At 36.6% G+C, this 23,138-nt stretch overlaps 1 protein-coding gene across 7 annotated transcripts in view; it reads left to right on the plus strand.

The window, feature by feature from the left end:
• Positions 1-23,138, plus strand: part of SALL1 (spalt like transcription factor 1) — a 217,813-nt gene that overhangs the window by 113,945 nt on the left and 80,730 nt on the right. For all 7 annotated transcript variants that reach the window (XR_001557605.2, XR_001557606.2, XR_001557609.2 and 4 more), the window contains 2 exons: positions 19,881-19,966; positions 22,674-22,771. The gene's annotated coding sequence lies outside the window, so the exon portion shown is untranslated. The remainder of the gene's footprint in view (positions 1-19,880; positions 19,967-22,673; positions 22,772-23,138) is intronic.

A 23,138-nucleotide genomic window follows, 5' to 3' on the forward strand; every position in this document is an offset into this window, starting at 1 on the left:
AAAAAGTCAGGGGTTGTGGCACTTGGTCTTTGGTGATGGCCACCCATATGCTGGCAGCTTGCGTGTCATTACATTTTGTTTCAATCTTTTGATATTTTGAATCAAATTCTATAATTTCTGGGTTCAGAATGGCCCTGAGATTGAGGAATTGAGGAAATGAACACCAAGTAAATCTGAGGAAGATTAAAAGAGCAGAAGTCTCTGTGACACCAGGATTTAAAAGGGGACCTGCCCTTCTGCCTCACAGATATACATCTCACAATCATATACTTGAATTCTACCCAATTCCTGCTTGGAGTCAAAACTCTGTGATATACAATACGAAAGTTTTACATATTTGTCTGATGTTCCTCCTCTTTTTTTCCTTCTTTTTCTTCCTGAATGCTTTTTGGATTTGCCTGATTTTGGATTACACTCTTTTCCCCCGTAGTCAGCTGGTCTTTATGTACTTACTGTGATTTGCTGTACACAACATGATCTTTCCCATTATTCTCACCTTTTCTGTTTGCTCATGTTGAGATTCTGAGCCTACCAAATCAATCACTTCATTCCTAAATCACAGAAGTCTGCACATCTAGTTAGTTTCTTTTTCCTTTTTATTGGATAGCAAGATGGCAGAGCCACTGAAAACCACAGCCAAGAATAGTAGGTTGAAGAAGGAATGGGATTTTTTAACAGGGGCATGAAAAGAGTATGTGAAGATAGTAATTGTCACAACTTAACAATTAACCTACATGGAAAAGGTGTAAAAATGGTTTTAATCTCTTCAAGAATAAAATCAAATTTCCTTGTGGATTGCTTGTGAGGTCCTGGTGTAATACAAGAGCATCCAAGAACTTAATGCTAATTATTAAGAAGTGAATAAATGCAGTAAGATTGATTTCTATCTTGAATTCCTTTTTGTTTAGGTTTGAGAGGATCTGACTCAGAAATACTCATTCTGTTATTTTTGATGACTCTAAGTCAGTGTCTTCAGAAACTTATTTTAAAAATGAATTTGATTTCAGATATCTTTGACTAGATCTGTGTCCCAAAATCTTAGCTGTGGGAGAAACATTTCTGTCTTATCCAATGTTTTGAAAAGACAGCCTGAAACTTAGGGCAAATGAAAGGAGTACTCTGTTTGGATTCTGGACTTAAAATGAAATTAAAGGAAAAAGAAGTTATTTGCTATTTGTTAATTTAGAGTGGAAGATTGTTAAATGAAAATGTAATTCTTTTTTGTATGGACTTTCACTTAAAATTGTTTTTTTTAGACATGTTGAAAGAAAGGTGAAATGTTCCTATAAAAGTATCTTGGTCACCAAAACAGCCTTTTTGTTCAAGTATTTTTACAAGTAAATTAGTTCAGTAGCTCTGATTCTGGGGAGACTGGTAGCATCTTTACATTCCAGATTGGCGGAGGGATTGCATACTTGCTTTTGTGAATATGCTCCTACCATCAGTGTGTGGGATGGGACCTTATTGTGGGTCAAACAGCAGGGTAGTCTCAGGCAATCTAGGGAAAAGCTTGCGAAAAATGTGAACTCTTCTTAAACAACCTAATAAAATGAAGCTCCTTTCTCTGGTTTAAGTAGGTAAAACTTAAGCAGGAATTTTGGAACAGGAAAGAAATGCAGGAGAGAAAGGTATGGTTTTAGGTTTGAGAAATCCATTCAGTGGCAAGAAAGAAGTCTAGGAATAGTTTGTTCCTTTCACAAACAAAGTATTTGTTCTTATTGTATCATTGCTTATTCATTTGGATTATTAGCAGGTTTATAACTCTTAAAGCGTTGCCATCCACCTTCAAAACTGCCTCTAGGCATCTTTGATCTGTATGGTTAGCATTTACTCCCTAAGGTCTTATTGACCTTGGCAGTGTTACAAATCATATTTTCACATGCATGAATCGCCCTTGAATAATTTCTCCAATACAGTTTGAACATAAATAACCTTTTCTTTGGCAGCTGAATTTTATTTATTTATTTATTTTTCACCTGTTTGTGTTTTTTATAAACCTGGTGTGAATAAGTGTATGGTTTTATGGCATACTGCAAAGTAAATCTGTATCAAAGTCTGTTTAGGTATATACTGTCTTGTGGGTTTTGTTGTGTGTTCTTTTTTTTCCCTATTGTAAGTCCTTTTTTCTAATCTCTCTTTCAAAATCAATCAGTTCACAGTGACTTTTGATGTTATTCTTCCCCATGGTAGTTAAGCGTTTCAAAGAACAGAGTGAAATTAACTTTCTCATTGTGACATTGTGTTTATTTAGTAAATATAAAAAAAGATAAAGGTTCAGAAAGTCTTGGGTTCTGCAAAATTTGACTTCCAGTAAATGGCAAGTTAGGGTTGCTGATAACATCAGATGTTTCAGGTAAAAACATTAGCTAACAACTGAGTGAAGAAATACAAGGACATAGCAGAAATCCAATATTCATACCCACACATCAAGAAAATACCTTCTGGTGTGTCACGTAGTTTCTTCCAGCTTAGAAGTGCAGCATATGAGCACCACAGTGTCAGAGACAGGAGACAGTGCTGTTACCACATTTGTTGCAGATGTAGGATTTGAGCTGCCAAGCTATGAAGTTATGCAGCTTGGAATCAAAAGAGAAATTGATGAGTTGGAAAGCAAAATTTCTCAGTCCAACTTCAGACTCTACAGCCAGGCCACTATGGGCTGGTGCATAAAGGGAAAGCATTGTATTCTGGAATGCTTTAATTGTGACAGGTCTTAATGTTGTTGGAAAACTGATGTGCTCTTTGTGATTTCTGAGATATACTAACAATTCTAGCAGAAATCAAATAGCTTTGCTTTTAACTTACCTGTAAATAAGACCATAAGATGAATCCAACAGCAAATAATTATCACGGAGTAATTTAGGTTTTTTTATTCACTCCTACTAAAATACTGTTAATTTGCCTCTGATACAACAGCTGCTCTGAAAGTAATGCCTTCTATTTTATTATGTTGGCCCACAATATCAGAGGTGGATGTTGGTGGCATGGCAGGACAAGTTGAACCTTCCCACCAATTGCATTCAGTTTCATTGCAGAAGGACAGATGGCAGCTGAGGGGCAGTCTGACAGAATGGCATCTGACATGGAAGTGTGGATGAAACGAAGGTGTGTCATTGAATTCTTCCCTGCACAATAAATGGCAGCTACTGACATTCATTGACTGAATGACAATGAATGCTTGCTGAACACTTTTAGAGACGAAGAGTGGATGTGAGCACAGTGAAGCAGTGGGTGCTGCCTTTCAGCAGCTGTGACAGAAGAGTGGGTCACCTCTGCTGGTGCAGATTTTAAGAGTATAGCATGCAGGCTCTTGTTCAGTGCTGGCCAGAATCTTATTGACAGTGGTATGAGTTTCATTGTCTAATTCTTGAATTGTGTTTGAGACTGGAACAATACCTTCAGTTCCTGTCACCTGGTGGCATTCCCAACACTGCCTCCCTAGCTATGGCAGGGCCATGGTCTGCCAGTGGGAAGGGATGTTGTGACTGCATTGGCTGTTGATGTGCTGCACTGCACCCTCAGGAGCAGAGCTCAGCAGTACACAGGCCTCAGTGATCTGGCTATCAGAAAGACAGAGGTATCATCTGTGAATTTTGGTATTACTTTATCAAAGTAATAGTAAACACTACTGACCAGAGTATTTCAAACATAAAAAGATAATTTCAACTGGGAGCCCTTAAAGAGCTTTCCACTGTTGAATTTTCCTGAGGATCCTTTTTGTTCTCTTTTAAGATTGTAGATTTTGGTTATAAGATATTACTGCATTTTTTCCCTTACGTCCTGCAGACTTCCATCTGGATTCTATCAGTTCACTATGTCATTTCCACTGATACTATCTTTCAGATTTTTTTCCTCTGTAAAAAAGTTAAAAGTCTTCTCTGTGACAGTCTAAACTTAGCAATATGAGCCTGGAGACAAAAGTTTCCTCTTCTTAATGTGCTTGTTGCAGAAATATGGCTTTCTGTGAAGATTGAAGCCCTAGTCTAGGGTATTGAAACCTGACTTGGCTTCAACCTGAAGAGAAAAGGCTTCAGCTTAAGAACTGTTTTACTATGTTTTTCACGGTTAATATGGTTTATTAAGTATTCAAAGGCTACGTGCTCCTCAAAGGGCATAGCTTTAGGTATCTTATTATGAACTCATATTTGTTATATAAGTTGAAGTCTTTGTGAAAACTCTTGAGGGCTTCTTGTATTAGCTGGCTGAAGTTCTGCCTGTAGGGCATGTGTTGTTGCTTTTAGAAAAGGCATAGGGTAATAGAAAGTTAACAGTGGATAACTAATAATGCGGCATGCTCCCCATTTCACAGACTTACCAGCAGTTTCAGAGAAACAAGGGGATAAACGTAAAACTGATTTTCCAACCATAAAATGACACCTCAGAGACTCAGAGAAAGATCTAGTCAAATCCACGTGCATTTAGGTAAGGGTCTTATGTGTCTTTCCATTACAAAACATTGAGAGAATGAGTATTTTAGAGTAGTCAGCTTTTATTCCTGTGATTTAGTGGAAAAATATTTCTAAAACTGCAAGTTGTAAGCATCTGGTAGGGGTGAGAGCAGAGACTACATCTCTGTCTGAAAACAGTTGCAACTATTGTGGGGAAGCAAACCTTGAAGGAGCAGAAGCACCAAATATTTCCCAAAACCTAAAGGATTACTTATTTATAGGTATTTTCATCAGTGTTTTGATTCAAGCTGGTGTCCAGTCTTCTCCTCCTCCATTCTGTTGTTACTCCAGACTAATTATTTACTACACTATTACCAAGGCAGGCAAGGTGGCTTTTTTAGTTTTTGCATTATTTTGATTTACTTTATAAGATTACTAGACATGTTTTCTTATATGCTCATTGTTAGATTTAGTGTCACATTGTTGCAATTATCATTGCCTATGTTTATTACAAATAATTCCATCCAAAAATGACTCAATATGGTACAGCTAATATATAGATCAGTCTCATCACCTTAACGTTGCCCTCATTTGACAAGTGCTTCAAGATATTTAGATTGTACCTCCTTCTTTCCCTTTTGTACCCATTGCCTCTCATCCTAGCATGGACCACCACTGAAAGAGTCTTTGTCTTTTTTTTCACCCATCCTTCAGGTATTTGTATACGTTGATAAAATTTCCCTTGAGGCTCCAATTCTCAAGGTGAACAGTCCCAACTCTCTCAGCTTCTTGTTACAGGAGAAGTGCTTCAAGCCCTTGAACATCTCTTTAGCCTTCCACCAAACTCCTAGTATGTTTTGGTCTCTTTTGTACTGGGAGGGGGAGACAACACGGAACTGGGATTAAAAAAACAAAACAAAACAAACTGTAATGACATAAAGAAACTTCCTATCTGCTGTTACACCTGCTAATTCACAGCACCGTATTTCCTCTCTAATTTTGTATACTTATCTGAAGGCCATGAAAGCAGCATACTTGGTTCCTCTGTGAAGTAGACTTTGTAATTACACAATAAGGGGCATGTTAACAACCTTTCTACAGTTACACCTAATTACTCAGGCTCTTGAATATGCATTACAGAAGTTTCCGCTACCTCTGAATTCATCAGTCTCACTGCTCAGCTTTAATTACTTTACTTCTTCTGTTTGATTAATTTGTATTGTTGTAGCATTGATGTGCTCAATGTTCTACTTAAAATAATAGAATACTGAAACTTTACAATTCTCTGCATGCACCATCTGCAACTTTACACCCAACAGAACTTGAATTTAATATTTCTAAACTACCTAAAGAAGATCAACTCACAGATTGGTATGCAAGCACCATCTTATTGTAGTCTTTAGCACAGTTAAATGGTGGGGGTTTTATCATTAGGCTGCATGTTGTGAGCAGGAAACACAAGTGCTTAAGATGGGAGAGCCTGGGGCTGTTTTTGACAGCAAATTCCGTACAACCTGAGTAGGTCAAAAAGTTTTTCCAGACAATTTAGGCAATTTTCTCTCTGCAGACAGAATCCTTGGAGTGTTTATTCATGTTTATCAAGGTAAGATCCATCAAGTGTTTTAGAAACCTCCCGTTATATATGTACAAATAAATATATATGTACATATTTATTTATTAAGTTGTTCCACCTCCTCCAAGCATCAAGAAAAAGATAGTGATATTACTTTAGGACTGACTTTCACTTCTGCAGATCTATCTTAATATGTTAGAACAGCACGATCAGTACCATTTTATCCTGTGTTATCTGTCCAGAAGCATAAATGGACTGACCAGGAGGACCACCTATAATCTCTGCTATATGTAAATCCATACAAAGAATGGGAGTGCAGGATATTCAGGATGGTTGCCAGCACTCTGCAAACAGCACACTGACTGCTTTTCCAGTTGAGGAAGACAAGGTGCTGTAATTAAGCTGAACAGCGTGACACTGCACTGTTGGAATGGATTTCACTTCTGAAACTCTGTTGCAGAAGCTCACCATCACAGTTCTTGATTATCCCTCTTTATGCTGCTGAAGTGTGATGTGAAATTAGAACTTTCTAATATTACACTTTTCCACATTTCTTTGATTTTTTTCAAGTGCACAAGACCGGACAGAAGTTTTGTTGAGGGACTTGGCATTTTGGTACAGAGCTATTAAATATGAGGTTTAAAGCGCAGTTTGGAGGGCAAACCTATCTGCAGGTCTGGTTTGTTCAGCGCATCAATTATTTGTGCATCTGAAGTGAAACAGGATTATGTATGGAGGTTCTGTAGGCCACCAGTCTGTATTCTGTTGTCCTTTCTCTTTTCATCCAAGTACAAGTATTTTAGTTCTGACATTTAGGTTGCAAATTGTGTAAGCCTAAGCACAAGTAATGCCTTACTGTGACGTTACTGGATTTATTTAAGCAGCATCAGAATGTAGCTGAAAAAACTAAAATAGTTCAACATGTGGCTTTGTTTGTCAGTAGCGGAGAAATGTACTCAATTGTAGAGTCATTGGCCTTATGGTTCATATGACAGAAAGGGAAGTTGTTAAATTCTTTATGGTATCCAAGAAAACTGAAAGTGGACTGCCAGAGGCTAGCAGAAGGGCAGGCAAAACTTCAGCTATTCTTAATTTTGGCAGTGTTTTTTATGTTTGTTTGTTTTGTACAGCAATTTATAGCAATCACTTAAGAGTACAGTAGAGATGATTGCAAGTAGTAAGTGTTCTTATTTTGTACATTTAAGTACATTTAGATCATAAGCTTTTGTGTGTTAACATTCCCTGAATTATTATTGTCCACATGTTGATAGATAATGATGCATTTAATGAGAGACAGCAATAATCTGATTGTTGCAACCCTTATTAAGAAGGAGGCAGGGTAAAGGTTACATTGGTGACTCTAATACTGCATTTTGTGTGTCCTGAACAATCTGATTTGGATTATGTTCTTTAAATAGGATGAGAATTTGGTACACTGTACATCTTCTCTTAATTTCTTTCTTGTTTATACAAGATGGGGGGAAGAAGCAACAGTAAACCTGTAAACCTTCTAAAGGTAGCACTTAATTTTACGTACAGAACTATGTCTCACTGTGTGGGAAAATTAACACCAAAATTGTGTTTAACTTGAAATGAACACTGGTCAAGAATGTAGTATCTCTTTCACAGGAAATATCCAATTAAAACAAAAGAAAACCTGAAGTTTTGATTTTGCAGGTGATTTAGAATTATATTTAAATCATATATCATTTCACCTGGAAAGTTTGTGTTCCTCAATAGCAGACTCTGCTGTTTCAAGTTATAGAACCAGGAAAGTATATGCAAATAGTGACTCACTTACTGAGAAATTTTTGTTTGGTGGAATTCTTCCTATCTGTTGATACTGTAGGAGGGGAAAAAAAGGAACAATGTTGTTCCAGCATTATAAAAAGGTTAATCATGGAGGAAAGTACAGTTTTCTGCAATACTGTTGATCTGCAGTGGTTGGACCACCCTGCTGAAATTCATGAAGTTTTTCCAGTTTCATTCAGTGGAGGATTTCTTACTTTAATTTCAAAGTTAAACCTACTGATTCCATTCTTCTCACCATGCAAATTAAATGCATTGCCTGGCAGGTTCACCATGTTTAGCAACAGACAGCTGAGGGAGAAAGTGGGACTTTGCATTGTGCGTCTTAATGAAGCTCACAGGCTATTTTCTTATGTTCCTCCAGCAGAGGAGTTTATTTTCTTTTATCTATCTATTTATTTTTGAGAGAGAGAGTTTATTCAAATTTGCTATTGTCTCTTACAGATTTACCATACTTTTCCAGGCCTTTCAGCAGCATTCATTTCTTTAAAAGCGTCTTGTTCAGTAATGCCAAAGCAAATACTAACAGAAGTCTATCCATGCTAGGAAATTGCACCAGTGTAACTGTAAGGTGGAATAGTTAAATCAGCACTATGTTTAGACTTAAGTGCTTTGCTGGATTTTGGTCAAAACACTTTAAAAGTAGTGTTCAGTTCTGGTTTTGGGCCAGCTGTGTGCCTAACTCAGCCACCTGTATTCATATTTTATGCTTTGCGAGGAGTATGTAACATGTACAAAACTTAAGGGAAAGTCCCACTGAAATCATCAGGGATTAAGGATATGGTTAAGGGTAGCGATTTGCTTATCCCATTCCATGACTTGGGAGGGATTTAAGCGTATGCTTAGAAAAAAATTACATGCTGAAGTTTTAGCTGAATAAGTAACTTTGTTTCTTATAGCGGCAATGAAGAAATTCTTATTTTGAATGTAACAGGAAAATTCCTCGAATCAGTCAGCCAAAGATAATTGCTATTTGGACAGCTCTGAATGCCCATGGTAAGAAAAGTACATTTTATCCAAAGAAAAACACACCACTTTAAATCAGTACAACCTACAGGGCAATATTATTTTTATTAACACTTATGCCGTAATGCTGAAAGTTGTTATACGTTTGACTCAACCCAATAATCACACAACGTAAATGATATTTAAACAGGAGTGTATTACATTGCAAAGATTAATTAACCTGAAGGTTACTTTACACTATTCTTCAGGGCAAAAGGTATAATTTACTCCAAGGTTAAGGCACCTTTACCTTGCCAGAGTACTTTAAAATTGTTTTGAAAATTCTTTTGTTGAGAAGCAAGGCAATAAATTATTCCACAGGACACATTTGGTAGTGCAGAATTCTGCCAGTAAGCCTACTTCAAAAGTTATAAAATACATAATCGACTCTTGCTGGGCCCTCCAAGTGATTATTTGTTTCAGGTCAATTACACTAGAGTAGAATTTCACACATGCACTGCTCAGGTGGGCTCTGTGGGGCCACAGAGATTACTGGGTCTGTCACAAAGCTGAGATGCTTCTTCCTGGTGCCATGGCTTCTGGAGTAGCCCTACTCTCTCTCTCTCTCTTTTTTTTTTTCTTTTTGTCTTTTCTTTTTGTATTTTAATTGTTCTGCTTGAGAAGTTAATTAAGCCTATAGAAACCAATTCGCTGCATATTATTAGGTTTTTTTTTTCCCCTATATATAATGAATTTATATATTTACTGTGCAAAAAAAAATATCCAAGAATCTTCAGAAGATATAGATTTATTTATGAAATCTCTTGGGCTACATTTTACATGCTTGCAATTAGTCTTTATTTTCTGAATTCAGAGTACGAGCTGTTTGCGCTGCTGGCCTTCTAGTCAAATCATTAGACCTCATGCTCCAAGCTCTTTGAAATGCTTTTTGGAGGAATATTTGTGCAGTACAAAACGAATTCACATTGTTGCTTGTTTCATCTCTGTGGACTGCATGCTCAAAACTTGATGTTTGGTGTGCTGGAATTTGTTTTGCTTTGCAGAATGTCTTTGCACAAACCTACATGAGATATTCCCCTTTCTATAGCAAAGACAAAATACTTCTCTTTTCAATTCCTTTTTCCTTTCTCCCAGTGCTGTTGCTTCTCTCCCGTGCAGAGAACATGATAACATATTTAAGCAGTGCACAACATGACATTTTAGCATTAATCCTTAATGTTATTTTATTGGAATGTGTAAACACATATATTTTTCACTGTCTCATACACCACTATAATTTCTTTTACTCTGTTAAATTCAGACGTAATTTAGAGTGGAAAAATACATTTTAGAATTACACCTGCAGCATGTAGTATTAGTACGAGTTTTCCATAGCATGACAGTGATGTTTCAACAATCTATACATATTGATTTAGGCTGATAATAAACAATTTGATTAGGCTCTATCTATAGGCTGTCATTTCAATCACTGTCACTGGTCCAATAGAGTGGAAGGCAGCTAGCAGACACATATGGCAAGATTTCTCAAAATAAGAAACTCTGGCCTGATTAGAGCCCTAGGTTCAGTGAATTGGACAAGACAGCTCAGCTGCCAGGTTATTAACTCCCTCAGAAAATACTCTGCCTTTTCCCCGGGGCCAGCCTGAATATTCTGATCTGGATCGATAAGCAATCTCCGGTGTGTACAAAATGCCAGCTAGAATCATTTGTCTCAGTGCAGTCTCCTTACAAAGGATAAAACACCTGCAGTATATGGGCTTCTCTCCCTCCTCCCCCACCTTCCCCTTTCTAACTAATGACCCACAGAGAAGGAAGAAGTAACTGAATCTATTCCATCATCAGGAAGGCTCTCTCAGGTTTGTTTTAATGATCACAAAGGCTACCTTTCAATCTTATAAAAATTATAACAGTCATGGTTTCCCTGTGGCATGTTTATGTAAGTAATGTGAACTGCAATGTAATGACAAGTGTACAGATGTCATTGTAAGAGGGCCCTTGGCAAGAAGATATCTCAGAATGTCAGAATTTTAATAAACAGCACACTGCTGGTAGGGCTCTCCTTGGTGGTTGTCTTTTATATTCGTAATATGTGCTGCGATCTGCTACTTGGACCAGAGATTTTTTTTCAAAGGTGTTTAGCAGGAAAAGCATACTTTAAACTGATTGGAGTAGAATTATTTTGCAGAGCAGTGGTGTTTGCCCGATCTCTTACATATCTTCGGATCTGTTTGTACTAATAGCAGACTGTAGCCATGTAATTTGTACTTTCTTCAGATAAGTACCACAACGTGGGATTTTTGTCTGAGTGATTTCAGAACTATCCAAACCTCTTGGACCCTGGGAGTAAAGTACTTCATAAGATGCCTTACACTTCCCTCTTTTGGTTAGAAAGTGTAGCAGAGAGGAAAGTGCAGTGAGAGGAAAGCCCCTGCCTTAGTACCTCAGACTGCCACATTCAGTCTTTGTTTTAACACTTGAAAGAAAACATGGCTTTGATAGAATGAGAAGTGACTGTGTTTGCATCTGAATTATGCAAAAATTCAGAATCACGGGTGTTGAAACCTGTCTCAGAGAGTGGACAAAGTTAGCACAAAGTTTGCTTTCTTGATGTGTATGTTTGTAACTTGAGAGTTTGAGCTCTGATTAATCCAGAACTTCTGTCCATTTCTCTTAATAATGAGGCAATGATATGTGCTTTCCCTTGCAAAGTTCTGATTAGTGGATGTTTTTGCTGAAATCAACTTCTGAATTCTTACATTATTCTCCAGTGTGTTCTGAGTGGCTCTACTCAATATCTTCTTTGCTTGAATTGAAATACAAGTTAAAGTGCCTCTCTGTTAATATATACCAGTAAGTCTAAAATCAAGTAACTGCAAATCTCCAAATTCTTCTCTCTCTATGGAGGCACAAGACAAAACTTTCTCAGAAGCGTATGGCATCATATGCCACATGTTATCCAGAAATAAAAGCTGAATCTCCTTAGCTATCTATATTCACTATTTACTAAGTGAAGTCTTACACTGTATCTGACTCAGAGTGTGGATTAAAAGACCAATTTTAACTTGTTTTTCTAGGTAAATTCACTGTCTGATATAAATGAATACAGAATTCTGAGTTCCATTTATAGAACTGTTTACCTCCATGCTCCTGTAGAAAACTTCCTTTCAGTTAATATAAACTGGAGATCAATGTTCAGTTCAGAAATAAAGTAGTATTCCGTGTCTTGATATCTCTTCAGAGATTAAAAGAAAAAATGTATTTCAATTTTGTGCTACCAGCACTTGAAAAAGAAAAGAAGCTCTGTGTTTGCTCTCTGCCCTTTCATGCCTGATGTGGCTTTGTCAAGAAGTCAGAATACTGAATTCCAGACAGTTCATGTTTGCTATCCAAAACTTCAGGAAATAAATGTTGCTTTGAGAAAAATATATAAAGTAACAAACAAATGAATAAAAACCAAACCAATGTAAGGAGCAACTTTAATGAATTGATTTCTCAATGCAGAAAACACATTTCCCATCAAGACACTTATTAGAATGTTTATCTCAGAGAAAATGCATACAGTTTATAAGAAAAGCCAATGTTATGTTAATTCCCATTATTATACACAGATAATATTGAGGAAGATAGAACAAAGTGCCTTTAAACCAAAGCCGATGACATTTTTTTTCTTGTTTGCTACAGCTTTATTGTAGTGAAATATGTTCATTTTAGCAGTGGAAAAACGCCCTAAATAGACAGCATAAGAGCAATAAGATGTAACACTGCAGAGCACAATTTTAAAATGATGTGCTCTAGAAGTAAGGCTTTTAGACATTTTGGTTTATGTATTAAAACTTACCACAAATTTGATTGAGAATGAGCCTTTGATGGATATTTGCTGCAGTTATGCTGCATTAGACTCGATTTATCCACCACCTCTCATTGTTGCTATTGATTGATTTTTAAATTAGATGAAGGCAATCAGTAAATACCACCCAATCAAGTCCTAAAAACATACAGGAGATTAGACAATTTAGGGTAATCAATGAAAATATTCTGTGATTTGCTACCACTCAATTTTGACCATAAATTACAACCATAACTTGCAAGTTAGTAAGCCATAAAACAAGTGGATGTGACAAGAAAAACTATAAGAAATGAATTAAGGAGATGAAGAGGAACCACTAGGGTTGTCGTTTAATGAGACAAAATTACTCTTTATACATATCTTGCATTTCTAGTTGAGTCTTGCCAGCCATAATGGAGTATAAGAAAATCATCCCTGCTCTTCTCTCAGATTTGTTTCTTTTTCTTTCTTTTTCTTTTTAATATAAAAGCTGTTCTATTGTTTAACAAATCAGTTTGAGCAATAACTAATCAATCTAATTTTGTTACAGCAAATAAATTAATGTAATTTTATGTTTAAAACCTGCTGTTTGCTAAAGACTCTCACCCACATCATAGGCACATGCAAATGCTAAAGTCGCACTTCTACATGGTGTTATATCCTACAAAGTTTAAAGTGTAGCTATAATTGAACACTATTTTAGACCAGCACTTTGAAGAAGCTGTGCTTGTATGCTTTTTTTTTCCATGATACATTTCACCCATTCTCTATATTCTGACAACAGTCTCACCAGCGCCTAATAACTCACAATCCTTTAAAAAATCTATTTTACAGTTTATTTTACTAGTTGAAAATAAGTGGTCAGGATCCTTGTATTAACGAATGTCAGTATTTATTTGGTATTTCTAGGCGGAATCCTTCCAGTGTGTCTGCTTTAAAAATACCTTGGAAATATTCAAACATTGATATTTGTAGGTTTTATTGGAAGAAATTGGTATAGTAAAGCCAATATTTATCAAAAATCATTTCTGTGCAGAAAGTAGTACAGATGTAATACTGGTAAATGGTATGTAAAAGTCTGCTTGGTTAACACCTGTATCATCTTCTTTAGAATAAGGAGGAACGTTTACTGAAGGTGAACAGAATATTTTAGGGGAGCTCTGATCATAGAAAAGAGTTAACGAAGATGCCTCTGGTGAGGAAAATTTGCAGGCCTTTTCCCATACAAAACAGAAGTTTGACCAGTCTGCAAGTTGCACAGTGAGCTCCCTTGAAAGCTGATGGGAACTGAAAATATATGAATTTATATTTACCATGATTTAATAAATGTCCAACAAAAACAGATTTCACATTAGAATGAAGAAGGCAAAAACCCCACATTAAGAAGAAAACTTTGCTAATGTTACAAATAGAAGGTTAATGAGCAAGTACTGATTCTGTATCAGTGGGTGGACTCTGTGTGAGAGGATCCAGGATTAGAACATCAGGATGATTTTGTGTGGAAATACAAAGCACTTGCTAGAGTAGACAGACGTCTGGCACTAGCTTTAAAAAAAGAGAGAGAGAGGTTGTTGTTAGCTGGTTCTTTTTTTAAAGTTATTTCCTTCTGCCTAGAGTTTCAAAATCAGGACTTGCTTTTTCATGCATGCCTTTGGAACAGGGTAAGTCCACGCAAGTGCGCTGCCCCTCAAGGAAACAAATTTGTCCTTGTCGGATGCTTCCACCTGAATTCTGAAGTTAATGCTACAAAATTGTCATAATTTTTGTTAAGGACATAAAATAAGACTGGAAGAGATGCAGTTCTCAAACATGGTGTTTTTTCCTTTGTAGGCACCATTATTGAGATTTTCCGTTTTAATTTTCATCTCCAGCTTCTTTCTAACAGATTCTGGATCTGATCAAGCCTTTGGGAATCTGGTAGAAAGTTAAGACAACCAGCTAAGTCACGCAGCAGGAAGTCAAAAAGCTGAGAATCTGGATGGAATTTGGCACATTTGCATTTCTTCATTTAAATATTTGCCTGAATTATATTTAAGTTATAGATGTTCATTATTTTTTTTTTGCATCCTCTGGTGTTCTAGACAAAATGATAACATTTTTTTTCAGCGTATCAGAATGCTGGATTCAAACTCATGTTTCACTGAGCTGAAAAATGTACATAGCAAAAAAGCAAATAACTTCTAGTAGTGAGGATAGGAAGGGGAAAGGAAAAATAAATCTGCCGTTCAACAAAGACAGAGACCTGCTCTGCCATTCCTGATTGACTAGTACAATACGGTGAAGCTGGTGTATTCAATATAACTTTGAGAATAATTGCCTGGGAGGGAACTAGAAGAAGTACATTTTACTTTATCATGGTACATAAATAAAAGGGCACAGTAATTAATCATATAACTTACTAAAAGTGCTTTTTATTTTGCCATTTAGTATGCCAGAAAGATCATTTTCTTTAATGTATATACCCAGTATTAACATGATTTAATCCATCATGTTCTGTATTATGAAATTACTTTGTTTTACTCCCTGATCCAGCTGAAGATCATTAACCCACACTATTATCTAAGTCATACATCATTTGAGAGTATTACCTCATATAGCAAAAAAGCTACTTCCCTTGGTTACACGCTCCAACTAAAAAATCATTTTTTCTAGATGGTGCTGACAAGTAGAGCTGCTTTCATTAGAAAGCAGATGGTTCGCTATTTCGATTCTACTTTACCTCCACATTTGCTCCAGCTCTGAGTTCTTTGCTGTCAGTCACCTCATTGTTTCCATCTACACCATATATTCCAGACCTATTCATAAAATGTGCTAACCATCAAGTTGCCTTCCCCCATGACCTCCTCTTTGAAAGCCTAATGTACTCTGCATCCTCACTTGTTGTAACTCAGTCTTCAAAAAGCAATGAGAGTGAATCTCATCATCTGTACAGTAGCGTATCTCCAACAGTGATGCAGGTGTCTGTTAGCTAGATTGCCAACAGTGTAATTTACACATTCAGATTTGAGGCTGAAGTCACAACACTGAAGAATTTGCCACAGTAGAGCTTTAGGGCAGAGTCTGGCCCTCTATCATTTCTTTCATTTTCTTTTTTCATTTGGCAGTTATAGTTGGTTTAGTATTTTCGCCCTCTGAGTCTATATAACATGTGTTCTATAGGGGTGTTTGGTAGGGTCAGTAAGTACTAGATTGCAGTAAAAACACACAGTTAGTGATGTGTGAATGTCATCTTACAGTAGAGCTGAGAAAAAATGCAGGTCTGGTCAACCAAACAACATTAAACAGAAGTAAATACTTTCTTGAGATTTCTGAGTATTGTGCTCTTCATAATTCCAGCTACTCGGATATTTCTAGTGTAACTAGCGGTGTCAGCTACCTGGGTATAAAAGCACGATGGAGGAAGCCATGAAAGCTGATCTATTCAGGAGCCATGAAAAAATAGAGGGATGAGGGGATTTCACATATCTTAAAGAGCTCATCATTTCATAGGTTTGTGTAAAAAGGGTTGATGTGCGTGTTCTGAGAACTCCATAGCCTTTTTGGTGCCTTGGTGTGGAAGTGAGACTCTCAAAATAACAGTCCACGATGGAAATGAAAAAGACAATGTGGGAGTTCAGATTTGTTCCAGCTTGCTTTTGCATTTCTTGTTTCCAGATGATGAGAAGTGGATTCTATTTTTTAAAGAATTCTTTCTTTTAGACCATCTGTTTTGTGGGACAATAGTAAGCACATAAATGTTTTGGAAGAAATATCTCAATAATCCAGTGTCATGTTATTGCTACTGTATGACTCCATCACTTGGGAGAAGAAAAATAATAATAATCCCTTACCACTAGTACCACTAGCTTTATACCATCTTTTTTTTCTTCTTCTTTTCTTCTTTTTTCTATAGAGGAGACATAAGATGCAAAGGGGTTTGTTTGAGTGCTTTGGGAAAACTGTATTTGTTATGTTCACAGCAAAGCAGAAACATGCAGTGCTCTTGATAGTCTGCAACTTGCTTTCATTCTCTTGGGATCTGCAAACAGCAGAAAATTACCTGCTTCTATTTATTCAGTCTTTCTACAAATATAGTAGAATGGCCTTCTCAAAACACCCTGCTGAAATTCTAGGCCAATTCTAATGAGTTACCAGAGGTTCTGGTTTAAAAATGTAATTCTAGTATAAACATCCAATTAAGTCAGTTAGGTTGTTTTGAGCCAAAATAAAGATTGGATAGATCCTGAAAATCTTTCTTGGTATTATTATAATATCTATTATAAATAAATGATATTTTGAAATAGTTGCACTTCTTCAAATAGCCAAAGTCATTCCTGTTAGGTTTCAGAATGTCTGTACTTATTTCTAAGGATTAACTTTGAGAAAAAGATTCTCTTTGAAGTGAGAATGCTAAATACTCCTCGTTGCTTAAATAGGAACCCACTTGCCTAATAAGACAAAATCTGTAGAGGTAAGTGATCATTTCATAGCATTTTGTTCTTCATAACCTTCTGTTCTGCTATATATAGTTTGATTTTGATCACTCTGCACTGGAGATCATATTCAAACATTATAGAAACCAATGCAGACCTGATTTACATAGCTTTTTGTGATTTCTGTCCTGTTCACCACAAATTCAGTTTGAATGTCATTTCTGGAAGTGTATTTTTCACTTTCTGTTTTCCAAATGCTTCCTAAGTCATTTCAAATTTACCATTTATTATTACCTCCATATATTTTCTTTGTATCATCTGCTGTAATATTGCTTTTATTCATGCTGAAACTCATTATAGTGCTTTTCAGAAAGTAGCATATATTGTTGGGATGGATATTCGATTTAGCTAACTTAAAGGACAGCCTGTCCAGAGATCTTAAAATGAATCATAGGTGGGATGTGATTTAGAGCAATGATCTGAAATAAACAGCTACATTTTTTCTTGTACAGTTTGCACCAAAATTGTTGGAAGGGCCTGGAACAGGCATGCTTACAAAATTCAAAGAAAAGATAATAGATTAGCTTTGGTTCCAAATATCGTCATCTAGATGAACACCAAGGACAATGTTTAGTTATAGTTTAATAATCCATGGTACAAAGAGTTCTGAACAAATTGGGGGAAAACGTAAAGCCACAATATTAAGCAAATCCGAGGCTGAAGGTCAGCCTGCAGTTACAAACTATGCTCAGTTATATTATTTTTAGTGATGACACAATATTTAAGCTATTGAATTTGGCACCACAAACAGCCATGCATATTGTACAGGATGAATAAGTATGCAGTTGGTTGGGGTTGACTTTTACATTTCTGTTTATAAAGTCCACGGACTCTGGTTTACTCTCAGTCAGGTAGAGCCTCAGCATCCAACCTGAATAAACCTCTCCTGAATAAACCTCACAGCCGTAATCCAGCTGTAAATATGACAGGGCAAAAATAGTAGGTGCAGATGCTGCTTACGCATTATGAGCCAGCCTCCTAAAAGGGCAAGGCACGAAGATAGATTATCTTCTCCAGAAGAAGCTGGGTGCAGCTGTCACTGGGGCATTAGAGGTAATGCCTTCTTACAGTGAAGTTGCTGTTGCAGAGCTTTGAACATCAAGAAACTTTGAACTGCCAGAAATTACCAAACTGTCCAGTTTAAAGTTAGCCTGGCCATGTCTATGCAACCTGGAGTGTCGCCCGATTCATAAACAGCCGCACAGTCCATTGCTCCATTGGCAGCACAGACCCTGTTTTTGCATAGTCCAAGAGACAGATGCTGTGGAGAGCATTAATTTCCTGCTGTCCAAACAGAAATTTCTGTGCCACCACAGAGTTCCTTTAGGTCAGGTTGATAGCTATAATAGTGACTCTGTTAAGTGGAAGAACTATCAGTTTCTGCAGATATAATCTAGATATAAACTACTCCTCAAGCTATCAGCTTATCATAGGTGTTTTTGTGGCTGATAACTGCTGTCTTCTGATGGAGATGCCCAAGAGATTTAAGAACTTCCCTCCACTGAATTGCCTCTGGAGAGAAAAGCTAGACTTTGGCTTATGCCAAAAAACTTCCACAAACTTTTTGAGTCTAGGTTTAATCGCTACCTAAATGTTGACATAAAATCATAAAGCATCAAGCCCTTGCAAATTAATTCCAAGCAAAACAAATGAGAAGATACAGGGAAATGTGGTGTAAGATCTTGAGAGTTTACTATAGGTGCTCTTCTCGTGTTTGTGTGTAAGAATGCCTGTATACTGAGTGCACAGACACTCCTGCTGCTTATGTAAAATGAGCAGAAATTTCACCTTTTACTATACAGGAATAAAGTCTGTGCAGTCTTTGAAATTTTATCTAAAGCAGTTAAAAGATACAAACCGTTCAAAAGAGATAAAAAAGACTGGGCAATAGCAAATTATTTATGAAAATGTCATTTGCATTTATGAAAAGGGTTCAATTTCCACACATTTTTCTATTTTCAAATAACAAATAACCTTTTAAGATTCATAATAAGGAATGAAATAAATGAAAGAGTACTGAAGGTGAGTCATTCATTAATCATAAGCAAAACAGGGTCGAAATCAAGGACACAGGAGCACAAACTGTAAAAGTAATGGGTTGCATAATCATTGTACTTAATATTAACTACATTATGTTTTTTTGTGTGAGTTCTGAGAAGTTGATTTTTTAATGTTTACATGAAACTAACCCAAGGTAAATTTTATTTCTCAATATTATTTTATCCTAATGGTTGCCCTTCTTTCATAAAGTAGAAGACATGAATTCTGGCTTGTCACATTGAAGTTTTAATAGAGGGTCTTAGCAGGAACCATCAAGTCTACTGTAATTTTTAAGATATTCTAATTTTGACTAGAATGCGCTGTTTCTTATAGTTACATCCCCTTCTTGTTTGTCATGGCTGATCTCCCATTAAGGACATAAATTCTCCTAGAATGAGTCTTTTTGGCCAAAATAAATGGTTATTCATATTTGGCTGTCAGAAAAAGACCAAGAAGTATTTGAACTATTCTGGACCTTTATCCTACAGGAGTTCAATCTGCAGTGACAACACAATATGCAACAAAGTTGTCCGCAATTTACAGGTGACTTTTAGTATTTAAATAGTTGGAATAATTCAAATGGATATTGTAATGATAACAATATCTTCCTCCTCCCACACTCTCCATATTGTATTTCAACTAGAACCATAAACAAGGTAAGCTGGAGGAAGATATGCTGGACTGGTAATGAGCAGTCAACTTATTGTAAAATCCCTAAATAGAAGCTTTTCCCTGTTCCATACACATTTATTCTCTCATCTGTGTGGAGCACAGTAATTATGCTACTTTTTTATTTGTTATTTTAGAATTTCCTGGGGGAATTAACAGACCAGGAAGGAAACCAAGTGGAGAAAAGTGCAGAATGAGAACTGTGCTCATAACATACAGGAAGGTAATGTTTTTACCCACAATATGGTACTCATTCATCCCCTTGTCAGTTCTGTGTGTCTATAGCTCCCTCTGTGTAGGCCAGCAGTGTTTGGGGGAGCAGCCTTCCTGAAATCCTGGCATGGCTGCCAGCTCCCTGAGGAACAAGGAGAGGCATTGGGTGGGCTGTTCTGCTCTCAGATACCTATGCAGTCATACTGGGGTCTGGGAAAACTAGCTACGTTGGCTTTGGCAGTCCAAAATAGTTTTTTTCCACAGACAAAATTAATGTTGCCCAGTGTTGACCCCATCCTCTTACCGTCACTGAGAATGTGTCAATACAGTGGGACAGATGTTCTCTCTCCAGGCACGGGGACACAGGGTGCACTGAAACTAGGCTGCAGGTGGGCTGATGTGCTCTGGATTCTTGTCCTTCTATGAACTTTGGGAATAGCCCATTTTTGCACTAGGTTCTGGAATCCTCCAGTCCACTCAATGGATTCATGCTCTGATGTAGGCATGAGGTGCACTCGAACGGCTTATTATTCCCACATGGATGTCCTTACTGTAATACAATCTCTGCAACTTTCACCCTTTAGTATGATAAAGACTATTCCACAAAATATTGTAGCCCATGCTAAAGAGGCTGCACTGCATGCTTTGTGGCATGGGATCTATCTCCAAGCTGTCTTTGCTCATTCTCTTTCCTAGCTGTAGTTAATGCATGTTGTTTTGGTGTCTGAGTAAAATTTGCCTACAAATAGAATATAACAAGCACTGCTAACCTGGTGTTTAATGCTTAGACGGAAATCATGACTTCTCAACATTTCTGTTAACTGCAATTTTAAACTTTGCTCTGCAATTTCATTTTCAAAGAAAAAGAAAGTAACACTTGATTAGAGGTACATACTCTTTCATATGTTTTCTATACCCCTTGATAAAGAAAGTGTCTTATTTTTTAAATCTTCCATGTAACTGATTTCCTGCCTTCACTAACCTTTCCCAATGTTATGAATTATATTGGTGCTGTAGTCACACGATACCTTATATGTACAAGAAACTATATATAAGCTGCAAGCTGTTGAAAAGCAGTCATTACTGGTGATTGTTTTCTTTCCGCAGAAATCTAAAGTGCATGTTCATTAATGACAAGTTCTGGATGAAATATTTGCATTGAGCGGCTTTAGGGAGGATGAAAATAATTGCCACACTTGTTTAAATTTTCTTATGATTTGCATGGTATGCTGTTAAGAATAAGGAATTTGCCCAGATATGTTAAAAATGATCTGTATGTTACAGGCCTGTAACAAAGAAGGCAGATCGCCATACCATGTTTACATGCATATTAGATGCAGGTGGTTTAGATTCCAGAGCAAATAGGTTACTGATGATATTATGATTCCCAGAAACAGATTGCCCAGCACTGCCTTTCCCAGGCAAGACAGTTAAAGGGTTCAACCTGTCCCCAGTGATCTTCTGCTTGACAGCTTTTTCCCAGACCGCGGGAAATTTTTCAGTTAGGATGAAATACTGGAGACAAGAAAAAGAACATAAATACTTCCAAAATCCAAGTGAGGAAGTAGGATTTCTCACTCTTGCTTCTCCTGAAGGAGACATGGACAGTTATGAAGACCATGAAGTCTTCTCTGTGCTGGACCAATAATTTCTAACTTTTTTGAACCAGAATATATGTTCTAGGTAATCTTCAAATGCTTTTACAATATCTTCAGCTCAGAACCAGAAATGCTTTACCATGTGTCTGAGCAGTCTGTCACAATGGAAAATCTGGGAAAAAAATAAGAACCAGATCAGATTATTTTGCCTTACTTGGGTACAGCTGCCCTGCTCCTTGCATGCTGTCTTACACAAATAAGCTCTCCAAAACTGAGCTGTGCCCCCGCCATACCTCCCAGAAGCCCTTATTACAGAGCTGTTTTGCTTTCAGAGACCATTCTGAAAGCCAGGCTGAGTGGTTATATTATGTCCAAAAGTTGAAAGGTGACAAGACAAAAAGCTTGGCTCCTGAGGGGCCTTGGACTTGTTTATCTCCTCAGCATCTTTAAAACTGTAGTTAAAATATCTACAAAATGTATTCATGAAACATATCAAAGATGAAGGAATGCACTTTAAGCTAAAGTCCTATCCTAGGTTAATGATTAATACGCTGTGAGAATTCAGTTTGGTATTTATTGTATCATGACACAAGTAAATTAAACTACAAGCAAGTCATTATCTACTTTTTTTTTTTTTTTCTTTTAAGGTATGCAGTGCCAAATGATTAACCTCCTTGGTAGAAGGACAGTAAAAACATGGGGGATTTGTTGTTCTGACTCCTTTGTCCATGCTCTGTGTTGTATAAAGGCTATGGCTCCTGGAGAAGTAGGCTTGCTATTTCTAATACAAAATGTTAATTGCTAGACATGTTTTACAATAAATATTTCTGCTTTGATCGCAGTATTAAGAAAAATATGCATGCATTTTACATCTATTCTTCACTTGCTGTCACAGTAAATCACACCTTCTGTCATCTACATGTATACAATGCTGTTTATTTACTGCAGGAATTACCTTTTAAATTACTGGAAACAAAGACCTGGAAAAAATTCATATCTTAAGTCTTCAGGATCAGTTTTGAGTCACACTGAGACTTATCAGATAGTTTTGTGCTAACTTGAGTTTTATGCATGTTCAATTTTTAATTCCATTTTGTTCCTTCTCTTTGTGACTTACAGAGCCAAGAGTTTAGAAATTGAAAGGTAATGTTTTTGTATGATGATTTGTCAGTCTGTCACAAGTATTACCTCTTGAATGCTTCTGCCTTTGAAAACAGGTAAGAGTTGTAAAATTGGAAGTTTGACCATTGTTGAATGTCTTTGAAATTCTACTCATATTTACAAACATGCCTACTTTAAAATTAGTTTTCAGTGAACAAAGGATGTCACTTTACTTGTTTATTTTTCCGCAGTTTGATATGAAAATCTTCAACTTGGCCATTCTGAAATCAAAATTTCAGCCTTCTAAATTACTTGGGAAAGGTGTTTTCCTCACTAGATAAATAGTTATTTTTCTTGAAACAAATGCCCCAGATACTTACAATAAACAGAAATTCTTAGAATTTAGATTAGAATAAACATACTTAACTATCCCACTGTTAAACCTGCAATTAGACCGCCCTGTCTGAAAAGATTTTATGATTC

Source organism: Coturnix japonica, chromosome 11 (assembly GCF_001577835.2).
Source record: "Coturnix japonica isolate 7356 chromosome 11, Coturnix japonica 2.1, whole genome shotgun sequence".
In the NCBI taxonomy this organism is placed as follows: Eukaryota; Metazoa; Chordata; class Aves; order Galliformes; family Phasianidae; genus Coturnix; species Coturnix japonica.